Source organism: Zootoca vivipara, chromosome 1 (assembly GCF_963506605.1).
Source record: "Zootoca vivipara chromosome 1, rZooViv1.1, whole genome shotgun sequence".
NCBI classification, from domain to species: Eukaryota; Metazoa; Chordata; class Lepidosauria; order Squamata; family Lacertidae; genus Zootoca; species Zootoca vivipara.
Genome location: NC_083276.1, coordinates 34520600 through 34548522, shown reverse-complemented (window position 1 = coordinate 34548522; position 27923 = coordinate 34520600). Strand labels below are relative to the sequence as shown.

The window sequence follows — 27923 nt, the reverse complement described above, 5'->3', positions numbered from 1 at the left end:
AGGAAAGGAGGGGTTTGCTTTTTTACAAGGGAGCCCTGTACCTGCCAACCAAACAGCTGAGAGGTAAGGCCCTCAAGCAGATGCACGACAACCCAACGGCGGGTCATTTTGGAAGGGACAAAACCACTCACCTAGTCATGAGACACTTCTGGTGGCCAGGGGTGCGGGAGGATGTTCGGGATTATGTAAGGGGATGTGACACCTGCCAGCGAGCAAAGGTGGTCAGAGCGCCACCAGCTGGTTTGCTGGAGCCCTTAGCCACACCGCACAGGCCGTGGGAAGTAGTGTCCATGGACTTCATCACAGACCTGCCGTCGTCCAGGGGCAAGACCGCAGTGTTGGTGGTGGTGGACCTCATGTCCAAAATGTGCCATTTTATACCGTGTGCCAGGGCGGTCTCGGCAGAAGAGACGGCCAAACTGTTTGTTGACCACGTATTCAGACTGCATGGATTGCCTTTAAGGGTTATTTCGGATCGTGGCCGCCAATTTGTTTCCAGGTTCTGGAGGCGGCTCATGAACCTCCTGCAGGTGGAGGTCAGCTTGTCGACGGCTAGGCACCCGCAAACCAATGGACAGGCGGAGCGGGTCAACGCCATTCTGCAGCAGTACCTGAGATGTTATGTCAGCCAGAGGCAAACGGACTGGGTGGATCGCCTGCCACTGGCAGAATTTGCCTACAACAATGCGGTGCACGTCTCCACAGGGGTGTCGCCCTTTAAGGCCAACTACGGGCGCGACCTCAGATCTTTCCCGGAGAGGGAGGGGGAGGAGGAGGAAGAGGGCCCACAGGCAGAGGATTGGGCAGAGGACCTGGAGACGGTGCACCAGCAGCTCAGAGAACACTTGGAGAGGGCCAAGGAAGCGTACAAGAAGGGGGCAGATCGCCACAGGCGACCGGGAGAGGTCATCAGGGTGGGGGACAAGGTTTGGTTATCCTCGGAAGGTCTTCCCACCAGGGGGCGATGCAAGAAGTTAGCACCCAGGAGGCTGGGCCCCTTCACGGTCACGCAACAGGTCAACCCGGTAGCCTTCAGGCTAGCACTGCCGGAGGACATGAGAGTGCACCCAGTGTTTCATAGATCGCTGCTGTCGCCGTACAGGGAAAGTACCAGGTTCAGGGACAGCGATCAGCCTCCAGAGGGAGGGGGGGAGACGGGAGACGCCCGACAGCTCAATGAGGCAACTGAGATTTTAGACTCAAGGAGAGGGGTGAGAGGACTGGAGTACCTGATAGCATGGGAGGACACTCCGCCGTCCCACAATGAGTGGATACCGGCCACAGAAGTACCTGAGGAATTTTTAGTGGAAGAGTTCCACGCCCTGTTCCCCCACAGGCCCAAGCCCTGGCACATGGAAAGGGAGGGAGAGGGGGAGGGGCAGGAGGAAGGGATAGCAGGCAGCAGCTCTCCATGGAGATGGGAAGCGGAATTTGAGGACACGGAAGAAGAGGTGTGGGTTTCACCGAGGTCAACGACGTCAGAGGCAGGAGAGGACTGGCAGAACATTTTTACTCCCACCAGCTCTGACGCCACTGACTTCTTGGGATTCCCGTCTTCTCAGGGGGAAGGAGAAAGATCGCAGGATTGGGGGGAAATTTTTACACCCACAGGCTCGGATGCCACAGACTTCTTGGGGTTTCACTCGTCCCCAGCAAGCGGAGAGCCACTAGGAAGGGGGGGAGAGGAGCCTGGGAGGGGGATGGATGTGAGGGACGAGGGATACAGGGAAGTCCCTCCCATCTTAAGTTCCAGCCCATCCCCAAGCGCGGGAGAGAGTAAGGAGAGCTCTGCCTCCAGCGGAGAGTCAGGAAGTGGTGTCCGAGGCTCAGGCAAGGTTGTGGAGCCCAGGCCGCAGGTGGGACAGGAAGTAGGACGCACAGGGGGGAGGCCAATTCCCCCAACTCCCGAATTGCGACGCAAACGTAGGGGGAAGAGGTTGGGTCTGCCAAAGCTGTGGTGCTGGAAGAAAACGCGCCAATCGCCATTCGGGAGTTCAGACACCTCACCTTAAGGATGCATTTTTACTGCTCTGAACACTGTAAATAATCAGCACTTAATAAAAACCTTAAAAGACCATGCTGGAGTCGTTACTCTAGAGTAGCCATACCAGGCCCTCTGACAGATGCAATCAGGGCTGTCTCAAGCAGGTTGGGCGCCCTGGCGCGCAGATCGCTCCGGTGCCCCCGCCCTGCCGCGCAGCGCCCCCCTGCCGGCCCCGGCGCCCTGGCGCCCCGCGCCACAGGGACTACCCCTAGAACCAGGCCTAGATGCAATTCTCTCCTCAGCCCAATGCTTCTGCTGCTGTTAAAATGCTATCTGTACATGGCTGCAGGCATGTTTTGGATAGTGCCCATGCAATCACTGACAAGAGACACAACATGCACTCGCCATGCCTGTGCATCTTTGGTTTATAAGAGGAGTTTTAAATTTGATTTTAAACTGGTTTTCTTCTTCTTCATATAGTTCTTTGAAAGAAAGCTGTTATTGCAAGCTACCCCCCCCCCCCCCCCGCAGCAATGCCCCACCATTTCCATAGGTTGGGTTTCTTTACTTCTGTTTCTCCCCACATATACCCCCAATAGCAAGGCTATCTCCTTCCCCTCCACCACTCTGAAGAGTTTTAACACTATTGCTGTAAGATCAAAGCTACAGCTATGGTAGTGTTATGGGAAAAAGGATTGTCTGCAGAAGCCCGGCTTAGGGGGCGGGAGGGTATTACACAATCGTAAAGGGCCATTCTAGTGCCTGTAAAATTTACAAAATATGAATGACAAATGTGTAATAACTTCTCCAATTTCTTTCTTTCGCGTATTGGCTGGATATGTCATAATATTTGGCAGCCTGCCCACAGGAAGTTGTTTATGTTCCCAAGAGCTTAGCACGAGGAATGGAGCGCTACTTCAGTGGGGCTGGGTGAGTTAAATTGCGTTTATGCAGAGGCAGCATTTGGAAGCAGATTTCACCAAGTGGTTGGAAAGAATGTTTCGGATGCCCCTTGAACTATTAGCATATGCTTAGATGCAGCTGTATCTGGAGAGTAGGGCTGTAAATCTCCATGTGATCACCTCTCTTATTTCCTCGACATGCGCCTTTTCTGGGAAGCCTTTGGATCATTCCCCGATTCCGTATTGTAACTAAGCCAAAGTATGTGTAACTGAGGTAATTCCTCCCCTGCCGACCCATCCATGCCTCCGTTTGTTTCTTTCCTTCCTCCATTTGTAAGCTTTCTGGGGGAGGGATCTGTTGAGCTTTTGTTGCTTTTTGTCAAGTGCCATGTGCATAGATATCACTACATAAATAAAGAAAATAATCTTCTGCTCAAGAGATCTGGTGGAAGCTCAATAGCACACAATCGAGGAACTCCATCAAGAGCTCTGACTGGCAGCAGAATCTAGTCTAGACAGAGTGGTAAAATAATTGAATGGTTCTGTTACTTCATATTCTGGGCTTTGATAGCAGAGACCTCTAATAAGTGGCGGAATGCCAGCATGAAGTCAGTCATACAGTTTTGAGCTGCAACCGTAATCCATACCTGAGAATCAGCAGTACAGGTGAACTTTTCTTCATACCATTTAGCATTTTGTCTGAAACCTTCATAAAACTGAAGTTGCTTTTTTCAGACGCTTTCCATCCCTTCATTTTCTGTGTTGAAGTGTGCCTCCATGCCACTGGTGCCTAAATAAGGTACAGCCATGGGTTTTCTCTGAGCAAATATTGACTCTTCCTCTAGAAAGATTAATGGTGGAGAAAGAGTGATCATCATTCTGTTATCACAGTTGCCAAAATCATTGTGAAGCAGTACATTGGAAAAACAAATCATTCAGTGATTAAATGATGGCAGTGATCTTCTCTTGTAAATCACTGTTATGAAGCAAGATGCATATTGCATATTTTCCTGTGCTATAAATGGTGAAAGGTATTCTTTCGGCCTATGCCCCCAACAGTGTTAGATCAAAATAGGAGAAAGATAACTTTATTCAAAAAATTCAGCACCTTACAATCTGATCCTTTAAAAGGAGCTCTGCTGGTCTGTCTAGTCCAGTATTCTATTCTTGCAGTGACCAACCAGAAACCTCCAAGCAGGACCGGAGTGTAACCACGCTCCCCTTTTATGATAGCCAGCTACTGCTATTCAGAAGCATACTGCTGCTGAAAGGCAATGGACACTAATCATGGATAGCCTTATCCTCTACAAATTTGTCTAATATCATTGTAAAACCAAGTTGGTGGCAATCATATCTTATGGCAGGCACGTCCAACAGGTAGATCGTGATCTACCGGTAGATCACTGGACGTCTGCGGTAGATCACTGGTAGATCATTGGCTCCCTCCAAAGAAGCTGAACAACTGTGGCTCCCCTAAAAAAAGCTCAACATTTTACCTCCTCCCTGAAAAAACTCAACAACTTTGACCCCAACCCCCCCCCAAATGGGCCTTCCTACTTCCTTAAAAGGGGGGGTAGATCACTGCCAGTTTTTAACTCTGTGAGTAGATCACAGTCTCTTGGGAGTTGGCCACCCCTGTCTTATGGGAACAAATTCCAAGCTGTATGAAGTATCGTACTGAATCAGCCAACATTCAGCTTTATTGGTAGCCTTTTCCTAGTATTATGAGAGGGGTCCCTATGTACTTTTTTTTCACAACATGTAGAATCTTGTACACCTGTATCATCTTACTTGTTCCTCTAAACTAAATGCCACAACCTTTCCTTATAATGGAATTGTTGCTGACTCATGATCATTTAGGTCGCCCTTTTCTGAACCTTTTCCGACTCTACAATATTTTTTGAGGTGAGGTGAGACCAGAACTGCATACAGTATTCCACGTGCAGCTGCACCATAGATTGTATAACGTGTTATGATATAGTTAGTTTTATGGGGATGTGGGTGGCGCTGTGGTCTAAACCACTGAGGATTGAATCCGCATGACAGGGTCAGCTCCCATTGCTCTGTCCCAGCTTCTGCCAACCTGGCAGTTCGAAAGCACACCAGTGCAAGTACAGTAGATAAATAGGTACAGCTGCGGCAGGAAGGTAAACGGTGTTTCGTGTGCTCTAGCACTTATCACAGTGTCCCATTGTGCCAGAAGTGGTTTAGTCATGCTGGCCACATGACCCAGAAAGCTGTCTGTGGACAAGCGCCAGATCGGCCTGAAAAGCGAGATGAGCACAGCACACCAGTTACCTTTGACTGGACTTAACCATCCAGGGTCCTTTATCTTTACCTTACCATAGGCAGTTTTATTTTCAATCCCTTTCCTAATGATCCCTAACACGACACTAAACTTTTTCAAAGCTGCCACACACTGGGTCAGGCATGTCAAACCTGCGGCCCTCCAGATGTTTTGGCCTACAACTCCCATGATCCCTAGCTAGCAGGACCAGTGGTTGGGGAAGATGGGAATTGTAGTCCAAAACATCTGGAGGGCCGCAGGTTTGACATGCCTGCACTGGGTTGACATCTACATTTAGCTATCCTCTATATCCATAGCCTTTTTCCTTTACCACTTTACTAAGAGAACTTTATGGAGTTCTTTACTAAGAGAACTTTATGGAGTTCTTCACCACTACCTCACTAGTCATCTTTAGCTCTAGATTGTGAATAAGCAAGTTAAAAAGCATGGATCCCCATACTATTCATTTGGGAAGTCCATCTAAAACAGGCATCCCCAAACTTTGGCCCTCCAGATGTTCTGGACTACAGTTCCCATCTTCCCCAACCACTGGTCCTGTTAGCTAGGGATCATGGGAGTTGTAGGCAAAAACATCTGGAGGGCTGCAGTTTGGGGATGCCTGATCTAAAATATGTGCTACTAAGATTATTCTTGGACCTTTGCATCTTTCAACCTGTCTAGTCAAGATCCTATAATACTTTCTCATATGTTCAGTGTTGGCCATTCAAATTGTATTCTATCCTTGGTGTTCAGGGGCCTTCCCTCATAGATTGGAAGAGCAGTGAAGGAACTGGGGGCCCACTGTAATAATGCTGAGACAATGCCAAGGTGACATTGTAGATCAATCCCATCAATATTGCATTGATTTCCCTAACCACTGCAGAGAAGAGTATAATTGCACATAACACTTTGATGTTGTGGGGTGGTGTCTGGATTGTGATCACTGTTTTTTCTGTGGTGATATTCCCTGATGTTAGCTTCATGTGTCTGGAGTTGCCACTCGGATTTTTGGCAAACATCCTTTCATGGGAGCAAATGCTACTAGCATTCTATTGCTCCATCCTCTCCCTTCCAGCCTTGCCTGTCTCGTACACGGCAACTAAGGCCTTGCCCACTGCACTTGAGTAGCTTGTGTACCCAGGTAGTTATGCTTCCACACCTCCATCATGTGCAGCGCTGGCACTGACTAGGTAGCACCCATTCCAGAGATACTTGTAATTATCCTATCCCACTGGTGCACCCCTGGATTTAATTGTTTAGATGATTTGTATCTCATACCTTCAAGAGCACACTCTTCCTGCAGCAACTTACAATTAAAATTAAAATATTTATATTATGAAAATACAAAATACATAAATCAAAAGCAGTAGAACAAACAGGTAAAAGGACACAGCCCATGCAACTGAGGGAAGCACAATAGAATAACACTGGTGTTGCAAATGATGGATAGGGATTTTCAAATTTATTCTGCACCATCTTTGAAGCACATTAAATAAACCCATTAAGTATGACTGCTGTTGCAAACATTTCACCATGAATGGTCACATCTTTCTCAGGGACAGGGTGGTCCTACCATTAGGCAGAATGAGGCAGCAATTATGCATGTCATGAAATGTCAGCAAATTGTTAATTTGTTATTACTGCATTTTTACTGGTGGGGGGAGGGGGGCCAGTAACATCAGGAAACATCTCCACTTAAATACCTCTGGTATTTTTTGCCCTAGTTTCCAAAATTATGGGCTGGGTACTGTTGCTTACCCTTCACAGAACTACAATTCCCAGCACCCTTAACACACTTCAGTTCCCAGGATTCTTTGTGGGGGGGGGGAAATGTACTTTCAATGCATGGTATGTATGCTGCTGGTTGGGGGGGGGGCAGTGTGCCATGTGCTATTTTGCCTCTGGCAGCAAAGAGAACAACACTTATTTCCATTGATGAGTTTAATTTCAATAATCTAATAGTGATTTAGCAAAAGAAATCTGCAAGTGAAGGTGTTTTGTGATTGGTTTTTCTGTTCATACATGGTTGATGCATATGAACTCCACTTCCTTGAATCCAGGACTAAGATGTGTATACACAGGACTCTAGTATCCCATGCACTTATATTGTAGTTCCAATAATGCCGGGTGGTGGAGGGACTTTTTAAAGGATTTCTCTTCCATCTCTCCCTGGGAAACAAGCTGACAACACCAACCATCTAGTTGAAGGAGAACTTTGCATGCCACTCTCTGGCATGCAGGAAGACCTGTTGCTTATAAATGTACATTTAATATATCTGAACATTCTGTCATGTTAAATATTATCTGCACATGAGAAGTTAGTGTGTCAGGAGAAGGCTAGGCTGAAACACTCTCCATGGAATGCAGTATTTCCACTTAATATTCTGTTTCTGATCTTCAGGGGACAGTGTCCGTGCTTATGTAGCCAAAACAATACTATCCCAACACAAGGGGATATTGACAGACTCTGAGGAATGACAAGGTTTGCAGAAGTACACAAAACCCAAGCAGGAAAACCCTAAGGTAGAACCCCTCCCCCCTGACTGAGCATGCATGCTCAATGAGCATGAAATGTAGAGTAACTGTGGTGGGGGTGGGAACATCAAGAACAAGAAAGAGGAAGAAACACAATTATAAAATGGGAACAGAGAACTCTCTCATTGTTTGGATAGAAAAATTCCTTCCAGTAGCACCTTAGAGACCAACTAAGTTTGTCCTTGGTATGAGCTTTCCTGTGCATGCACACTTCTTCAGATACTTCAGATTGTTTGGATAGGTTACTGTGGTTCGCAGACAGAAGCCCCGCCCCTTTTTAAAATGGCCACAAGAAAGGAAGTGAAAGCCATAGAAATCAACAGAGAAATCCAAGAATTCAATGTGCAAGAAAATTTACAAATAAACTGATATCTGCCTAGGAACCATATACTCTCAGTGGGAGATTAGTGGCCAAGTAGGTGTTACTTGTATTAGACATGGCATTGGACTCCAGAATTATGGTAATTGGGAGTTTGTGAGCAGCTGCCCCTCCCCAAATCATGAAAAATAATTAAAAATACATAGCTAACTGAGGTTATGCCCCCCCCCAACAAAAGCCCCTCCCCAAAAAATTCCTGGCTATGCCCATGGCTGACTCCACCTCCTCTTCCTGCCAGGTAAATATGCTACCACCACCCCTGTTATGTACTGAGCTGAATCCTAGAACAATAGGATTCAGAATCAGCGGGAGCTACCCAATCCAACTCCAGGTGGAAGTGAATCCGCAACCTGATTGGCCTGCTGGAGCAGCCAATCAGGCGGCTGGCAGAAGTGAATCTGCTACCTGATTGGCCTGTTGTTGTTGTTGTTGTTTAGTCGTTTAGTCGTGTCCGACTCTTCGTGACCCCATGGACCATAGCACGCCAGGCACTCCTGTCTTCCACTGCCTCCCGCAGTTTGGTCAAACTCATGTTGGTAGCTTCGAGAACACTGTCCAACCATCTTGTCCTCTGACGTCCTCTTCTCCTAGTGCCCTCAATCTTTCCCAACATCAGGGTCTTTTCCAAGGATTCTTCTCTTCTCATGAGGTGGCCAAAGTATTGGAGCCTCAGCTTCACGATCTGTCCTTCCAGGGAGCACTCAGGGCTGATTTCTTTAAGAATGGATAGGTTTGATCTTCTAGCAGTCCATGGGACTCTCAAGAGTCTCCTCCAGCACCATAATTCAAAAGCATCAATTCTTCGGTGATCAGCCTTCTTTATGGTCCAGCTCTCACTTCCATACATCACTACTGGGAAAACCATAGCTTTAACTATACGGACCTTTGTCGGCAAGGTGATGTCTCTGCTTTTTATGATGCTGTCTAGGTTTGTCATTGCTTTTCTCCCAAGAAGCAGGCGTCTTTTAATTTCGTGACTGCTGTCACCATCTGCAGTGATCAAGGAGCCCAAGAAGGTAAAATCTCTCACTGCCTCCATTTCTTCCCCTTCTATTTGCCAGGAGGTGATGGGACCAGTGGCCATGATCTTGGTTTTTTTGATGTTGAGCTTCAAAAAAATCAGGCTGCAGGCAGAAGTCAATCCACAATATAATTGGCCCACAGGTGTAGCCCTGAAGTAGCCAATCACGCAAGGCCCATTGTGTAAATAATGTATATAAGCAGATGGTTTTGGGAAAAGAGCCATTCTTCTTCTCCTCTTCTCCTTGATGACTATGAGCTGAATAAAGAGCATGAAATTCACTCTCGACTCCGAGTACATTTCAACCCCAAACCCCCCAAAAGGAGGGGACCTGCCAGAGGGCACTTTGCCCAAAGTCCTAATACACGTGTCGCTAACCTTTCTCGAGCTTAGCTCAGATGGGAAGGTTCAACTCCCCTTTCCATTTTGGCTAGTATATCGACTAGCCTTGTTTAAGTCTCTTGTTGCAGTGTCTGTCCTGAACCCTTGGGTGGATGGCTATAATAATAATAATAATAATAATAATAATAATAATAATAATAATAATAATAATAATAATAATAATAATGGTATTAATTCGGAGCAACTGGAGTTTCAAGTATGGAGTTTTAGTTAACTGCCCACTTGGATTTTTCTCTTCAGTCGCGGGCACATTTCGCAGGCGATGCGATCGCCCACTCCTTCCCTTAAAAAGAGTCGCGGATGCCACCGCAGGTTTCCCAAGGACCACGGCTACGGGCGTAAACCGCGCGCGGGGCGTGTGTGCATGTCCCAAAAATGTTCCTTCTTCACTTCCACACACTCCTTTAAAAATCCCAGGGGCTGAGGTGGGGACTATGGACCGCCTCCTCTCTCCCTCCTCCTCTCCTCCTCCTCCTCCTGACGGCGCTTTCGGCCAGCAGAGGGGAAAGGGAAGAAGGAAAACACACACATACAACCCGGCCAGGCTCGCGCCCGAGAAGCTGCTGTGTCGCGCGCATGGCGGCGGCGGCGGCGGCGCGTGGGCAGGGCTTCACCGGAGGAGCCTCGCGACGTCCGCCCCGTGGAAGGAACGGAAACGTCTCTCTACACAAGGTCCTTCTGCCGCGCACGCGCAAAGCCCGGGTAAGGCCTCGGGGGCGCGCGCGCTGAGCCGCGGCAGCGGGGCGAGAACTGGGAGGAGGGGGGAGGGAGGGAAAAGGCAGGGAAAAGCTGCTGAGGTAAAGTTAGAGGTGGGGGCGGGGGAAACAAGGGAGCGAGGGAAGGAGGGGGGGCGGCGGCGGAGCGTATGCGCGAGGGACCGAACGGGCGAGCGGCTCCGTCGGCGAAGCCAGTGCCGGGGAGGCTCGGCCGCCGCCATTACTAAGCCGAGATCACCGGGGAGGGGGAGGAAGAAAGAGGAGGAGGAGGAGAGATGGGGCCAGGCCGCCGGGAGTTATTCTGAGGGAGCTGCGGGTCCGAAAAGGGGACGACGACGAGCCGCCGGCGCTGAGCGAGAGTCCCGGGAATGGTGCCGCTGGAGAGCCGGAGACTGAGGTGAGGAGGAAGAAACCGCTCCTCCTTTCCAACCCCCCCTCCCCCCCCAACTACACCCAGCCCCATCAGCTGCCGCACCGCCGCCGCCGCCGCCGCCAGCAGCAGCAGCGCTGGCCCTCGGGAGTCGGGGCGGTTGCTGCTGCTGCAGCCGCCGGAGAGGTGGAGGCTGCCGCCAGTTCCGAGGAGGGCTGGGGCCGCCGCCAGCAGCAGGAGCAGGAACTGCTGAGTGAGTGAGTGAGAGAACTGGGAAGACCGGAGCTGCCTTTTCTTTCCTCCTTCCTCGCTTGCTTGCTTCCTTCCTTCCTCCCTCGTCCGAGTCTGCTCCATACCTACACACCCCGCGGAGGGAGAGGGGGAGGGGGAATGGTCGGACGCCTCCCTTGCTTGCTTTGGTCCCAGACAGGTGATGAAGGCCTGAGCCGGCGGGGAGGGTCGGAGCCTGCTCTACCAGGCTCTGGTGGTGGTGGCGGCGGCGGCTGCTGCCAGCTGGTCACGGCTCCCCCAGCGAGGGAGGAGGAGGAGATGAGACGGCTAGGAAAGGGGCAACCTACCTCCTCCTTTCTTTCTCTGCCTGACCCCCCCCTTCCATTCTTTCTGCTTTTTAAAATAAATAAATAACCGCAGGTCTTCTGTTCTTGCCTTTCTCTCCCGCACCCCACCCTCCGTTTCTCTTCTTTCTGGTCCTCTCTCTCTCTCTCTCTCTCTCTCTCTCTCTCTCTCTCTCTCTCTCTCTCTCTCTCTCCCCCCCCCCCGCAATCTCGCCATAGCAAACTTTCCTCTCAGGCGCGAGTGGCCTGCTCCTCTTCCCCCTCCAACCCTTCCCAACTCCATCGGGTGGATAGGAGGACTTTTGGAAACGGCAGTAGGAGGCGGGGGCTGTGTGTGTTGCTGGTTGCAATTCTTAAGTGTTTTTTCTTGCCTCTGTAAAGAAAAAAGAAAAAAAAACCACCCCGGATTTCCTCTTGTCAAGGAAAAGCTCTAGATGGGAGTCTGGGAGTGACAGTTCGAAGTGGGAAAGATGCACAATAACTTCAGTGGGAGGGTGAAAAGAAAGGGAAAGTGTGGAAACCTTCCCATATGGCCTTTTGTGCATGAGGGTTTTCAGCAACTCCAGTGCCGCAGATTTGCCTGAAAAGTAGGTGGGAAATGTTTTAAATCCAGACTAAAATAGGCCAGTGGGTGGGTGTGCATGTTAAGTTTAGGCTTTTGGAGATAATTAGTGTATTTTCCCTCTTGCTTAGATACTGCAATTGGCAGAGATTTCTTAAGTCTATACTGCACAATAAATAAGGCAGTACAATTGATCCAAACATTTGTGGATCAATTGCACATTCATTTTAGCTGCCTGTTTAGACAGTTTTCATTGAAAGGAATTATGGAATTCATATTTGTGATCACCATTTAAAAATGAATGGAGAGTTCATAATAGAATCTCTCTGGCATGGACAACTATGTATTTTTTTACAATCAAGTATATGTATTTATTTTCTTTTATGTAGTATATATTTGTTTCAGAATATTAATGATTTCAGTCCACAAGTTTTTAATTGGTAAAGTTAGTTGTGAGTACCGTATAAAGACTATTGCCTGTGAAAGTTAGTGCCATGATACATCAGTTATAGTGCAAACCTAAGCATGATTTGTACAAAGTCCCAATGAGTTTAAAAAATCTTAAGTAAGAATGCTTGGGATTGAATGCAGTCCTGTAATGTTTACTCAGAAGTCACACTAAATTCAATGGGACTTACTTTCAGGCAAGTATGCATAGGTTTGTAGCCTTCAACTCTTAAAATGCTACTCTGTCATGTCATATGCCCCAAATTTGGAGTAAACACTAGTTAATTCTAAGCTTCACTAGTTAATTCTAACTTAATGTTAAAAATCATTAGCTATTTGGCATGTAATGAGCTAAGTAAATGGTTATTATGAGTGATAATTAATCGTGTTCATTCACCAGCAGAATGGACTTCCGCTTGTGCAAGAGGACCTATTCCTCCCCTTCCTCCTACAGCCCTCTGCTCACTATCAAATCCGCTTCCAGAATTGAGGAGCAGATTGAAGACAGGGGGGCTGTTGGGGAGAGGCTGCTGCATGAGTGATCCACTTGTGCAACATTAGATTTCACATTTTTAGAGGAAGTAGTTGATTTTACATATACATACATATATAAGTATGATTTAAAACTTAATCCAGGTATTCAGCCTTCATTTGTGGATTGGTTTGCAAATGCTAAGACCATTTACGCATTTTCCTTTGTACAAGATTTTCCTTCTGCGAGTTCTAGTAGAGTAGTGCAAATACCATCATTCAGCATCTTAAATGTGTTTCAAGAATTTATTCAATCTCCAGGTTGTGGAATTTTATTGAATTCTTTTGTTTCTGTTTTCTGTTTATAACTCATCACATCTTTCCTCCCACTGAGCCTATTTTAATCAGTAATAATATACTCTGTAGTCCATAAACCACTAGCTTCAGAACAGTTTAGCGAAAGACCTGTATTGAAGATTTAGTACTGTACAGTATTGTTATTTCTAGATGAGTTCTTTATTTATAGTCTAGTGCTAATAGTCTAATGTAACTTTTTAACAGATGATGATCTTAAGGAATGTAATAAGATTTCACTTTCTAAGCATGTGCATGTTTTATATATACATTTACATGTACACACACACACACACACAGCTTCATCAAAAAGTTCTTATATAGTTGTTCTGGTGTATTTACTAAGGATTTGTTGCATTGCTTCTCTGATAGTATTATAAGAGGTCTGTATACTTTATGGAACACTGATATAAGTAAAGTTTGTCATGGGTTTATGAAACATCTTGGAACATTGCTGTTCATGTTCACTTCTAATATCTGTTTCATTAGAAGATAGGTTTGAAATAGTCAGGCTTAGCAAAATTTATTTAATGTTATCAAGTGAGCTGGCGCATTATTTAAGTTAGCTGGTGTTCGTAATATGAGGTGTTTAATATTTATAACTTAGCTGGTTGCCTTAATTACTTTCAACCCTAACTTTATGAAAGGAAAAGGAAATAACTACTTGGATTCTTTGTATATTTGACAACAATGTATACATATCCACAGTAAATCAAATAATACAACAAATTTCTCCTGCAGGGAGTACAGTCATACCTCAGGATATGTCCGCTTCATGTTGTGTCTTTTCAGGTTACGGATGTGCCGAACCTGGAAGTCCTGGAACGGGTTACTTCCGGATTCGGTGCATCTGTGACCTGCGCGGATGCGCAGAAGCACTAAATCGCACTTTGCACATGCGCAGAAGCACCACATTGCGTCACACACGTGCGCAGATGGAGCAATTCATGTTGCGGCCTTTTCATGTTGTGAACAGGCCGCTGGAATGGATCCCGTTCACAACATGAGGTACCACTGTACTTATTTTGTTGGAAGGACTTTGACAGTGTGTTGTATGGAATATTTTATAGGACAATATGCTCAAACACTAACATTGGCAATATATAGTCATTGAAACTGATAATATTTATTTTGAAAAGTTACTTTTAATCCCAATAATTCATTTGTTGATTTTTATTTTTTTTACTTATAAGCAAAACATTCAAAACTATACTAATTCTCAGCATCTTTAAACATATGGTCTCCTTATTTTAAGAGTTGATTCAAACTTTTAAAAAATCAAGAAAGCTCCCATAATATTTGCACAACACTATTAATCATGTGTGGCTCACACATGATTAAGTGACCTGGTTTCCCTGCATTAGATATGGAATCAGTAGTTGGGAAAGGATTGAGTCTTTTCCACTGTGAATCTGCTGTACAAATATTTTGAAGCTTAGAAACTGAGTAATGAAATCTGTAACCTGTTGAGGTCACACAAGTCAATGTGTGAGCTTGAGTATTTTGTCTTTCTGGGGCATTCTGCATTGTAGACTTGCCAGGATTTTACTTCCCAGCATGTTGTTAGACTTTCTCCTTGCTACTTCCAACTTTCATCAATATTTAGTGTGAAGAAGGATATGATTATTCATGCTAGGCTTGGGTGGAAGGTTGGAAGCAGCAAGAGCAACTCAAACAGAGGGTTTTCTTTGAGTTGTTTTTTAAATACAAAGCCTGATGAGAAGTGAAAGATGAGACTAGGTAAAGGTAAAGGGACCCCTGACCATTAGGTCCAGTCGTGACCGACTCTGGGGTTGCGACACTCATCTTGCAGTATTGGCCGAGGGAGCCGGCGTACAGCTTCCAGGTCATGTGGCCAGCATGACAAAGCCATTTCTGGCGAACCAGAGCAGCACACAGAAACGCCGTTTACCTTCCCGCTTGGAGCGGTACCTATTTATCTACTTGCGCTTTGATGTGCTTTCGAACTGCTAGATTGGCAGGAGCTGGGACCAAGAAACAGGAGCTCACCCCGTCACAGGGATTCAAACCGCCGACCTTCTGATCAGCAAGTCCTAGGCTCTGTGGTTTAAGCACAGCACCTACCCCCTCCTAAATTCTCTCTGTCTGCAAAAACACATGGAGTAGGGTAGGCTGGGTTCTCATGCCATACACAAAATGGGATCCTTCTCCTTTCAAGTTACCTTCATTGCAGGGGAAAGTTATGAAAAGAGTAAGGGGCTGTCTCACCTTGTGCAGTGTATTCAGAGAATGGATGAGCAGCCAGCAGATTACCACTAGTGGTTAGCACTGATGGACCTGGGAATGACATTTTGGATCCCAACATTACTGTGTACAAACATATTTAGTCATATACTGTGGTACCTCTGGATAAATACTTGATCCGTTCCAGGGTGCCATTCTCACCCCGAAAAGTACGTATCCAGAGCGGCGTTTCCGTGCACGTGCAAAGCGCCAATAGAGCGCTTCTGCGCATGCATGTGTGGCGTAACCTGGAAGTAAACACTTCCAGGTCTGCCGCATTCATATCCTGAAAGTATGCAACCTGCAGCAGACGCAACCCGTGCTATGACAGTATGTGCTCATGAATTGCAACAGTTGCTGCAGTTCGTTAACTCTGGCTGTGTTCTGCATCATTAGTTAACCCAGACTGTGTTCTGCATGTACTTGCTGTAAAAAACTGTGTCTGTACACTAGGTGTGTTCAGACATTTGTCTCAATAGGTGAATGCTGTATGAGAGCAAGGGCATGTAAACCCTGCTCCCAGTGTTCCAGCTGCCCATGGTGCTCTTCCTCCATGTTAAATGGGCAAGATATGTGAGGATTTTTTTTTTTAGGCTTGCTTAAATGCCTTGCATGAATAAGGAGCTTTACCAGGCTCCCTCATAGTGTCAGATATTCTTCTTGCATTTAAACAAATGTGAATAAAAGCCCACAGACCTCCACACAGGGAAGATAATACGAAGAGCCCTACTTGATTAGGTCAAAGGCTCATGAATGTATTTGTTAATGATAGACATTTTATTATGCTTGATGGCAATTATGTTCAATATGTACATACTGCTTAGACCAGGGATTAGGAACCTGTCACCTTTCAGATGCTGCAGGACTCCGATCAACCCAAGCCAACATGACCAAAGGTCAGGACTGATCAAAGCTGAAGTCCAGCAATGTCTGGAGGGTGACAGGTTCCCCTTCTCTGACTTAGGCCCGTCACACCTGTAAGCCTTGGGCTTCTCATATCAGAAATCTTGGTGGGAGTCTGCATCCCGCAGCACCTTTCCTCTCCCTGCTTCCTATTCCCCTACCAACTCTCAGTGATAGTAGGACACCAAATAGAAACAGAGAAGGGTCGCAAGTTAAGTCACCTGCTCTACAGCTTTTGACCCAAACACAGTATGCTCTGTAGTGGGCCTGTTTGGCTCTGTCACCCTGTCACCTTCTTAACCAGCACAAGTTCTAGGGGTGGGATGGGATGGGGGCTTGCACAGTGGAAGGCAGCCACAGCTGATTACTAAGGAAATGGAATATGTTACAGTCAAATCTTTCACCAGGTGATTTATTTGTGTGACTAACTCCCCACCTTTCCCTGTTCTGGCTGTGAGGCATCATCACTTTTTGAAGTGCCAATGGGTGGTCTGGGTTCCCACTGGGTCATATCATTCGTTAGTCTCTCTGCTGCCTCCCCCCCCCCACTCCTCCATGTATGAGCCTAGAGAGCTCCTCTCCAGCTGGAGGAAAGAGCTTTCCTCAAGGGGAAGAATCCAGGAAATGATAAAAAATAACAAGGAAGAAGAGGCGGTGGGGCGGGGGGGGGAAGAGATGAAGGCTGGCAGGTCCTGGAGATGAGAAGAAAAAGGCTGGAATGGACCTTTGGGTGGGTGAGTGGGATCCTAGTAGAGGGGCGGAGGAGTAAGGAAAACAACAGGGTTCCTTGCCACTCTTGCAGGAACAACAGATGTCCTGCTGTTGAGTTGAATTTGCACAAACAAAATATATGTATAATGCCACAGCTGTATTGCTGGTGGGGTTATGGTGTTGTCCATAGGTGTCACGAGCAAGGATTCACAATGTAACACTGGGGGAATGCTTCATTGCTGTGCAAACAGGAGGAACGAAACTACATGACCCAGCATGCAGCGAAGCCAAGAACACCAGCTTCCATCAAGGGTTTTTTTTTTGTTTTTGCGACCAGGGGTGGTGGGGAGACTGTAATCCCAAGCTACTCAAACAGGGAACTGGGAATCAAAAGCAAAAGCCCTAGATGATTTTATGGCTATATCCACAACTTTTAAAAAATTGCATTCTTTCTTTCAAGAGAATCCTGACAACTATATTTTGATGTCGGGAGATTTTGATTAAGACAGAGCCCTGTTGGATCAGACCAAAGACACATCTAACCCAGCATATTGTTCTGATAGTGGCCAACCAGATCCCTATGGGAAGTCTGCAAGCAAGAGAGCACTCTCCCTATTTTTCAGTTTCCAGCAATTAGTATTCAAAGGAACACTTCTTGACCGTGGAGGTAGACCATGGTCATCATTGATAGCTCTGTTCTCCATGAATTGGTCTAATCTTTTAAAACTGCCAACATTGGTGGCCATCACTTAATCTCATTGGAGTGAATCCCTAGTGCTTCTGTGAAGAAGTATTTTCTTAGGTCTGTCTTGAATGTTTCAACATTCAGTTTCCTAGGATGGCCCCAGGTTCTAGTATTAGAACCACGCATAATCTTAAACACCTCTATTAGGAGTCTTTGGTGAGGTGCTTTATCAAAAGCTTTTTGAAAGTCTTAAGTACACAGTATCAATGGGCTCACTTCTGTCTATAGAACTCTAAAAACCGATGCAGAGCTTTTCCTTGCAGAAGCCATGCTAGTTCTGCGTTAGCATGACTTGTTCTTTGATATGCCTGGTAACTATAATTATGCTTTACATATTTTTTTTCTTGGAACAGATGTTAAGATACCTGGATTGTAATTTTCTGCATCCTCTTTTAAAAAAGAGCTAAATTATACACTCTTCAGTCCTTTGGTGTGGAGGCTGATTTTGGGGACAAGTTACATACTTTCATTAGAAGATCAGCAGCTTCACATTTGAGTTCTTTAAGGTGAATGCCATTCAGACATGGTGATTTGTAAGTTTGTAATTTAACATTAAGGCCAGGAACATGTATATTGTCACCACCCTTGGCCTCAGTTCTTCAGATTCCATTCCTATAAAAAGTTAGTTGAGGCACAGAGATCTGTCCTCCATCTTCTGCTGTGAGGACTGTTGCAAAGAATTCATTCAGCTTCTCTGCAGAGAATTAAGCATTAAGAGTTGATGCAGTTGGGTTTGTTAGAGATGGGACTTGCATGTGTGCCCTTGTCTATTGATACAGAGTTTGCGTGCTTGAACATGGTTGTTGTTTCATTTGAAAACTGAATGTTTGAAATACCCAGCAGCTCAAATATGGCATTCATCTTAGAATAAAACAGTAGCTTCTGATTAAGCTATCTGGTTAAATATTTTAGTGTTTGATTCAGAGGAAGTTAGTCATGTTTTAGTTTTATTAAAATCAATGGGACAAGTTAGTTATAACAAACTTAAACACCATTGATTTCAATGAGACTGATTTAATCTGGGGCTAGCTATTCATATTCTTCCTCTTAAGCCAATAAAACTTTATTTAATACAAAGCAAAAAATTTAATACAATGCAAAAATCATCAGCATATTTATATATGCAAAATGTCTGTTTCCCAAACTGCATTTTATGACACCAGAACTCTCCTATTGATCATGTTAATGCCTGAAAAAGTTAACATGGATCGGTCAGTATTTGTAGTCTGCTTGAGTAAAACATACAGTAATGTCTTAGTATGTAGATCTACATCTTGGGTTAAGAAGGAATCTGGTTAGTTGTCTTCACAGCTAACATTGCTGCTGATATACATAATGATTAACTGTGGTTAAGCTTGGTAGGGAAAAAATGTTCTTCAGAAGAGTAGGATAAGTGAAACATCATGCATTTCTGCAGTTTCCTCCCAGTTGCTTAGCCTTCATTAAGCATCATATTTGCAATAGCTGTATAACTGAGTCTTTGTACCTGGTTGCTAACTTATACCTAGGATTTATTTAGTGACATCTATTTTTTTTAAAAAAAAAAATCAGTGTTGGTGAACAATTAATGTTACCCTGATTGATAAATTCTAAGAAATTATTCCCTATTTTACTCAGTAAGTAACACATAGGATAAAGATTGTTAGTGAAGTATGCAATCATTTCAACAATTTATATTCTTGGCTTCTTTCTAGCATGGTTGCCGTAGGGCCACTTAAATACTGGCCCCTCACTGCTGCTTTGCTCCTCCCCTTGTGCAACTGGTGAAACAAACCAAGAAAGTTGGCTTATAAATCTTCTTTGGAAGCCATTAACCATAATTCCTGCTACTCATGTAACAGGAAGCTCTGGTTAACTCTGGCCTCCTGGTCTGTTTTGCAGCTTGTGTGAGGAGAAAAGCTGCAGCAAAGGGGCAGGTAGCAGGGCTTTGATTGTGTGAGTGCAGCTTTAATGTACAAGTTTTTCTCTTGCTCATGGGGGTCTTTGCATAAATTCACATTTATGGGTGGAATTCAGTGTCACACTCTTCCAGTCGTTCTGCCTGTGCAAGCAACATCACAGCTTGGTAGATGGAATGATCCTGCTCTCCTCCCCTTGCATGCAGTTCTGGGGGTTCTGACCTCCCCAAGGAACTGGGCAGTTAATATTCATATATCACACTTCTTTTCTTGTGAAGGTGATGTTGCCCTAAGTTTTATATGGTCAGTTTGAAATATGGCTAGAGTTTGATTAGAAAACAAATTTTGCAGCAGCTATCATATTCAGATAATTGTTGCAACTCTCATCAACTTGCAGTATATCATAAGGTAAGGAGGGAATTTATAATTAGTGACTGAATTATCTATGACAATTAATTTCTTTAGATTCTGCAGGTCATCTTGGAGGAGGACTCAGTAACATTTTTTCAGGAGGATTCAATCAGTAAAGGCTCCTAAGGAAACTTGCCTTTGGAAAGCCTTTGGCCTGTGCTCAGTGGATGCTGCTACCTTGCTAACTATGATTGTGCTCATATGCTCATCCTATATGCTTAATACACAGTATTAACAACTGAGACTTATTTTAGAGACCTTGAATGTCAAGAGTTGGGAATTATTTAAATTTAACAAGTGGCTTCCATAAAACTCCATTGGCAACCAAGACGACAAATTCTAGTGTAACATCTCTGTTAACGAGCAAAGTGACATTCTCACCAAACTAGCTAAGTTACATTCCAGGTTGATCCAAATACAATAGCATGGACAACAAAATGTTGGTGAAACAATTGATAATCAAGCCTTTCATCCACAAGCTGTTTCTCCAAAATGTATAGTTAAAAAGAGGGCTACCAGAGAAACTTTTAACTGTATAAATGCAGAGCTGCAAACTCAACCCACCTTGGGATATGATATGGTGAGGGACAATCCTGCCCTAAATCATGTGGACGAATCTTGCACCGCTTTCACTAGGTTTCAGGTATCAGATGATTCTGCCTCCCACTGCAATCCTATAAAACAGCCCACAATGTTTGGTAGCCCCCTCCCAAATTTACAGATGAGGCAGATCAGGGGTTACAGGGGGAAGAAGAGGCGGGGAAAGGTCAGTTTCATGACCTTGCCCTTCTGCTCGCATAACATTGGATACACTATGGGTTTAAAAGCTAGTGACATTAATAACTGGTATTGGATAACACCTTTTCACCTAGTCCAGGTGGAGTAATTGTTCTAATCTGATGTCTGAGGGCACTATTGAACTGGATGTGGGTGAATAAACTGAAACTCAGTCCAGAGAAGTTTGATATATTGTTGATGTGGGAGGTCTGTTGACTCTGGAGTTCATGTCCTTTTCTGGATTAGATAAACACTCGCTTTTAACAATCAGTTAAATATCTAGGAATACTCCTAGATCAAGCTCTGTTTTAGGATGCATAGTTGATATACATGACCAGAACTGGCTTTTCACTAACTTCCAATGGTATGTTAGCTGCATTCTCTTCTGGAAGGTTACAGATTTGCCATTGTCACTCATGTCTTGATAATGTTTTGATTATTGCAATGTACTTTGGGTTGGGGTTGTTGAAACGTATTCAAAAATTAAATTTTATCCAAAATAACTGCTACCTGCTGTTTTGGGAACATAAGAGAAGTGCTCAAACGTCATTTCCAGTTGGTTTCTGTATGTAAGTCAGGACTGGTGTTGAATCTTCCTGAATGCTCATATCTTCATCCAAGGTCTTGTTCTGGGTGCCACCCATGCTAGAGAGTAGGTGGGAAGCTACTATGGACAAGACCTTTTGAGTTATGGTGATCAGGTTATGGAATGAACTTCCAGGGAAGTTTTGTCAGTCCCCCAGCCCAACAGGTTTAGACCAAAGACCAGCAAACATTTGAGGATTGTTTAAATGTGTGACATTGCAGCCAAGAAGATAATAGAATAGAATAGAAAGTATTAGTCTTCTTGCATGATTTTATGTACATGTAACTAAGAGCTTTTGATTTTTTTTAAAAAAAACTAGTAGACCTACCTAACATTGCATAAACAATGCTTTTTGCCATTTAACATGATATACTAATAAAATATTGTAGAATACCAAGTTGGCGAACTTGGTAAATGATTCCTTTCCATTTCCCCACACAAGAATATAAGAGTTGCCTTTTGGGGTACCAGAAGAAACCACTGCAAACTGGATAGAATAAAAAACAAAACTAGAATAACCCACATTATTAGATCATGCCATATCTGGCCAGTCCTGCCTGAGTGACCATTCTAATTTCTGTTGCCCTGGTCTTATATCACAGGGCCAAAATTTATGCTAATCACACTTAAAAAGCCGTGTCTAATACTGGAGCACACCAGTGCCATAATCCTGATCTGGAACAGGGCCCCTGTGATGGATTTCTGCTGAAATCGCCTTCTTCCCAACTGACTTTTGCCCCTGAAGGTGCTGTTGAGAGTAAATAGCACATTTGGTGGCAAATATCAGTCAGGAGCAGGCATAACAGTTGGTAGGAAACAGTGATGGGTGTTGATTCAAATGATGGTTGCTTTTCATTCAGAAAAAGCAGAATTGTTACCTGTTTTAAAAGTGATTGATTTATGGTTTAGACTACATACTTTTTGTTTTGTATCCCTGTTGCATATTACTCACTCAAGATGCCCAGTCTTGGAGCTTAACTACTGACTTGCCCTCTTTTTGCCTCACCTAGATCTCTGCTTTCTTCAAACATCATTCTACTGATTACTCATGCTGGAATATGAACTCCTTCATAACTTCTTTCTATTTCTGTACCTATATCTCACAAGAGAATAGTCTCCAACACATTTTCAGGTACCAGTGTGCTGCTTGACATGTTGATTATATGCCTGTCTTTCTTGTCCCCAAAGCTGCCTTTACATGCTGTAATAGTGCCTCCTGAAGGATATGCTTTGGTGTTTTTTGGTTTTTGCAAAAGTGCCCTCTTGTGGTCACAAGTAGTCTCATTGTCTGCACTGGTGAAAGCCACATTGTTTGAGATTTTTTGCTGCAGCAAAAAACCCCAAAATGTTATAAAATAAATTGAAATCTAAACCAGCCAAGCATCTACATCATGTTTTAAATTATCACAAATGAGCCATGGTGAGTCTTGGAGTCACATTCCTTCTCTCTCAGCATAAGAGAAAGAGGGCAAAAACTTCAGCTTTCATTCAGAATTGATTTCATCTAAAGTTTCCTGTTATGTATGAAATTACTGTTTATTTTAACTGTACTTAGTCAAACCAAGATATCAGACTATTCTTTGCTGGGTGATATGCCACCACCGCCCCAGTCCTTAAACTTGTGGTTTTCTTACGTGTTTGCCAAATCCTTCTTATGAGTAAAAAACAGGCTAGAAAAACATTTTGAAGGTTAGAAACTCAGTAGCCTATGAGAGGAGACCCACTCCTTCACCAGCCCCATTTTTATGGTTGATATTCAGCACCTGGTTTGATAGTGTCTTGGGCAAGGTTCCCTAGTAGGGTCTCTAGAACATTCCCCTCACTATTGGAGTAGATGGGCACCAATGGTGTGATGTCTGTGACCAGCACCTGGTGCTGGAGTAGAACAAGAGGGGGAGATGGAGCTTGCTCAGAACTTATTATACTAGGAAGAATGTAGGAGAGATGGAGATGATTATAGTTATTTATACATACATACATACATACATACATACATACATACATGTATATACCATCTTTTCTCCAAAGAGCTAATGTGGCACTAATATGACACTTTCCCTCCTTTCTGGACCTCCCATTGGGTCCACTTCTGACTTTGCTTTTCAGCTCGTGGTGGAGAATCAAAGGCAGGATTTGGATGTAGTCAGGAGAGATGTCCATAGTACTTGAAATTTGGGGCTCTCTTATGACTATTTGGGGCTCATCCTAGTCCAGGCATAGGCAAATTCAGCCCTCCAGATAATTTGGGACTACAACTCCCATCATCCCTGACCACTGGTCCTTTTAGCTAGGGCTGTATTTCTCCATGGAGTTCCATGTCTCTTCCTCCAAGAAAGTCTCCCCTGGATCTTGGTTAGGCAGAATCGTGATGGGTGGTGACCAATAGCATTGGCAAACAGCACAGGGGACTGGTGTTGGCAAGTAGCAAGGGCAGCCATCTCTAACTACCTGGTACTTCCTCAGGAGCCTAGCAGTAATGGTGAGGCAGATTCAGCTGGCACTCACTTCCTTATTCTCAGTTCTTCTGGGCCTTGTCCTTGAGATATAAAAAATAAGGACATGAGTTGCAGATTTAGTTGTACCCTGTGCTGTAAATAGAACACTGTATGTTAGACAGCTGCCACTGACTACTTGAGTGTCGGTTCTTCTGATTAATAATAAGGAAATGTGTGGTGGTTGTGTGTCCCAGCTTGCTTCTTTACAGTACTGGATGTGAGGCAGCTACAACTACTGCTTCTTTATGCCCAGTGCCTCTGGGCTCTTCCCACAACCTGTGTCTAGGGGGCAAGGCCCAAACAAATTGAGAATTGAAAGTGAGTAGCAGCTGCGTCACACTAGACTGGCCAAAGAGGATGCTTGCTAAAGGAGCAAATCATGTGTGGTAGTTAAAGGACATTTGCATTTTTATGTTACCAAGTTTGGGGTGGTATATATGGAGCATCCCTTAAGCTTTCAAGGTCAGAGGGTTAAAAAGAAAACTGCATATCACAACTGTGCCAGACTGGAATGCTTTCAGATATTCTGAGCAGATTAACCAACATAATCCAGATTGTGTGCCACAACAGGAAAGCAGGAATGAGTAAATTATGCCTTGCTAGAGGCTGAGAAATATGTTTCAGTAAAAACACTCCATTCTACAGAGGAAGACAAAACAGCCCTCCATGGTCACCAGGCCATCTGTCATGCAGGAGACTACATCTGTCCTTCCTCACTACAAATATGGCAATTAGTCTCTGAACCATGAAAACACAACATCAAGCAAGTTTCTTTAGGAAAAAATGATTTCAAATGTAAATTCGAGCAGAACAGTAATTGTTCTCCAAATATTTGTTTCAGAAAGAAAAAAAAATCATTTGAATACCCCAGTAGACAACTGCTGAGGCACTAGATTAAAATTAACCATGTATTTCATTAATACAAAGGATAGTGTTGATTGTAAACTATTATTATGCCAGTGACTCAGTGTATTTTAGGAGAGGAGGGAATGAACTAAAATGTGGGTCAGATAAAGGCCCCAATCAAAAGAAGTTACACGTTTGTGCAGATGAGCACTAAGTATTCATTAGTGTATGTTTTCTGTGCAGTGGTTTATGCAGCCACCAAGGCAAGATGGTTTTTAAACAGCAATATTTTCCTGCCTTGGCAGTGGGGATTTAAATTAAAGAAAACTCGAGATACATATTGAAATTAAAGAAAACTCGAGATACATATTGAATTCTTGACTCTAGCTTTATGGTATTGCAGGCATAATACAGTATTTACAATTTAGGACATTGGTTTTGATGGGTATATGCTCTCAGTCAATTAGAGACTTGCTCTAAGTTTTTGTTTGTGGCATATATGCATAGGTATATTACTGGAGTCAGGTTACCAAATTAAAACCCCAATTTGGTGTTTCAATCTTATGGCTTATCTTTGCTTATGTCCACTATAAGTAATTAACACATGTACTAAATTAATTTTTTTTAAAAAAACAAAAAACTCCTTGGGTTGGACCCTGAGGTACCATGTGTGATCAGAAATGTATTTCTACTTTACAAGGGGACTCTTGAATTCTGCTAATTCCCTTCCTTCCACTGCAGCCTCTCATGTTCTGTCCAGAGGGTCCACTGATTCTTAAATTCAGATGCCTGTGAAACATGGGAGTCTACAGCAGGGAAAGGGTTGGAAGAGCTCTGCGTGTACTTTTCTGGATCCTATTGTATGTGGATACTCAGCATTTTTTAAATAATTTAAAAGTCACACATGAAGATTCTATTTCCAACATTTCTGTCCTGCTTTCCTACTTCTAAGGTAGCTCAAAGCTGCTAAGCATAGAGGGTTGGATTCAGGCTTGGCCTTTGCAAATGGAAGGGACCAGTAGCCCTCCCCCGCCTCGACACACTGGCACCACTCCTCACACATTTCTGGGGGGTCTCCAAACCTCCCAGAGCAGATTTTTATGAGATAGAGGACTCTAGGGGAAAAGAAGAATATGCAAGGTGTGCCTCCCATTCCTCACTCCAGTTGGAGTGTCGTGTAGATGGAATCTTGATCATGGGAACTGGGGTCCATTGGACCCACATATATATTAGGCAGTGCTTGGTTGTTCATTCATTCTCTTATCTCTGGTGCATTATAATAAAATCATGAGCTAGTTGGCCCTCAGCAGGGTCAGTAAAAGTTGAAGAGTGGCTCTCTTTGCAGCTGCCTTGTGGAGCAGTCACTGTCCTTCAGTCTCTCATTCATCCTTCAATGCTATGGCTGTATTATAGGAATCTACATTGAATAGTAGGGACGCGGGCAGGGACCACAGAGCCTTGGGCTTGCCGATCAGAAGGTCGGTGGTTCTAGAGGAGGGAGAAAGGTTGTTTTCTGTGGCTCCAGGGAAGTGGACACGGAGCAATGGATTCAAACTACAAGAAAGAAGATTCCACCTAAACATTAGGAAGAACTTCCTGACAGTAAGAGCTGTTCGACAGCAGGGTAGATCTGATTTAAATCAAACTGATTTAAATCACAATTTAAATCACTAGTCAGTAAGGCTTGATTTAAATCATAGTTTTCTACATAAAGACTTTATTCTTGCTGGTATAACTTTAATATGCAAGTAGATGAAGATTTTTAGAATAACAACTTTTCATATTAGTTTTTTATCCCCAGTTTAATAGGTTAATCATTCATATTTGGACAACTTTACTGTTGTACTTAGGAAGGAGAAAAATAATCATTACCTTAATAATAACAATATAAATAGATTTATTCAACTGAAACAATAACATTACAGCATATGTTATTTGCTTAAACAAACATCCATGCTTGTTAATTAATTTGGCTAAACAAAAACAATATATATATATATATATATATATATATATATATATATATATATATATATATATATAAATTTAGACTGTCAGCCCAGCCTACACATGAAAAACTTAAATACTGTCCACTACAAACAATCAGAAAAATATTGTTTCTATTCTATTCACTGAACTTCTTGAAACTTAGCACTGAAGGGGTTGTTTCTGTATTCATAGGTTTGTAGAACAATAGGATTAAGGTCTTTTTCTCAACTCTGTTCATGTTATAACATTTTTGCTGTGAAGAAGAGGCATGTGATCTCTGTTGAGTCAAATTCAGTTTTGAGAACTGCAAAAGTAAGCCAAGCATCTGTGATAATATCTTGTAGGCAGAGAAACTGCCCAATAATCTTACAAAAACCTCTGGAAGAGCATGTCATTGTGAATGGATTAATGGAATTTATTTACCCAAAAAATTAAACATATACAACCTTATTCTACATAATTAAAAAACTAATCTTTATTTCATGATGGAATAACCTTTGGATGGTAATATATTTTCCTCAAAAAGCATTTTATTTAAAAAAATCCGATTTAAATTAAAAAAATCTGATTTTTTTTTTAAAAAAATCATTGATTTTTATCCACCCTGTTCGACAGTGGAATTTGCTGCCAAGGAGTGTGGTGGAGTCTCCTTCTTTGGAGGTCTTTAAGCAGAGGCTTGACAGGCATATGTCAAGAATGCTTTGATGGTGTTTCCTGCTTGGCAGGGGGTTGGATTGGATGGCCCTTGTGGTCTCTTCCAACTCTATGATTCTATGAATACCCAACTCCTGCCCACCAAGCAGTTCGAAAGCATGTCAAAGTGCAAGTAGATAAATAGGTAATACAGCGGGAAGGTAAACGCCGTTTCTGTGCACTGCTCTGGTTCGCCAGAAGTGGCTTTGTCATGCTGGCCACACGACCTGGAAGCTGTACGCCGGCTCCCTCGGCCAATAGAGCAAGATGAGCGATGCAACCCCAGAGTTGGTCACGACTGGACCTAATGGTCAGGGGTCCCTTTACCTTTACCTTTACATTGAATAGTAATGTTTTGAATGCTAAAACTTCTCAGATTTGTCCCTTTTCTCTGCCACTAACAGTACCTTACCTCTGCTTAGAATAATTTCACCCCCTTTGTGTTCATTCTTTTGCATTTAGAGTGCAGTACAGCTGCATCAGAATGCAGAGGAGCCTGCATTTTAATTAGGAAGAAGCTTGGAATAGTCGTCTACTTAAGTGCCATTACGTAGGTTCTATGATTAGTAAGAGCAAGCAAACTAGAACAGTGGTCTACAGTACAATAGTTTTAAAAATTT

The 27923-nt window shown here is 43.8% G+C and overlaps 1 protein-coding gene across 4 annotated transcripts in view; it reads left to right on the top strand.

Moving 5' to 3' along the window:
* The first annotated feature begins 10084 nt into the window (after positions 1–10084).
* ARHGAP5 (Rho GTPase activating protein 5) overlaps positions 10085–27923 on the top strand; it is a 48787-nt gene continuing 30948 nt past the window's right edge. The window contains exons 1-2 of one of the 4 annotated variants that reach the window (XM_035109792.2): positions 10116–10212; positions 22291–22412. The gene's annotated coding sequence lies outside the window, so the exon portion shown is untranslated. Of the gene's footprint in view, positions 10213–10315; positions 10624–22290; positions 22413–27923 lie in introns of those variants that run through there. The other 3 variants (XM_035109774.2, XM_035109820.2, XM_035109801.2) reach the window with 3 other exon arrangements.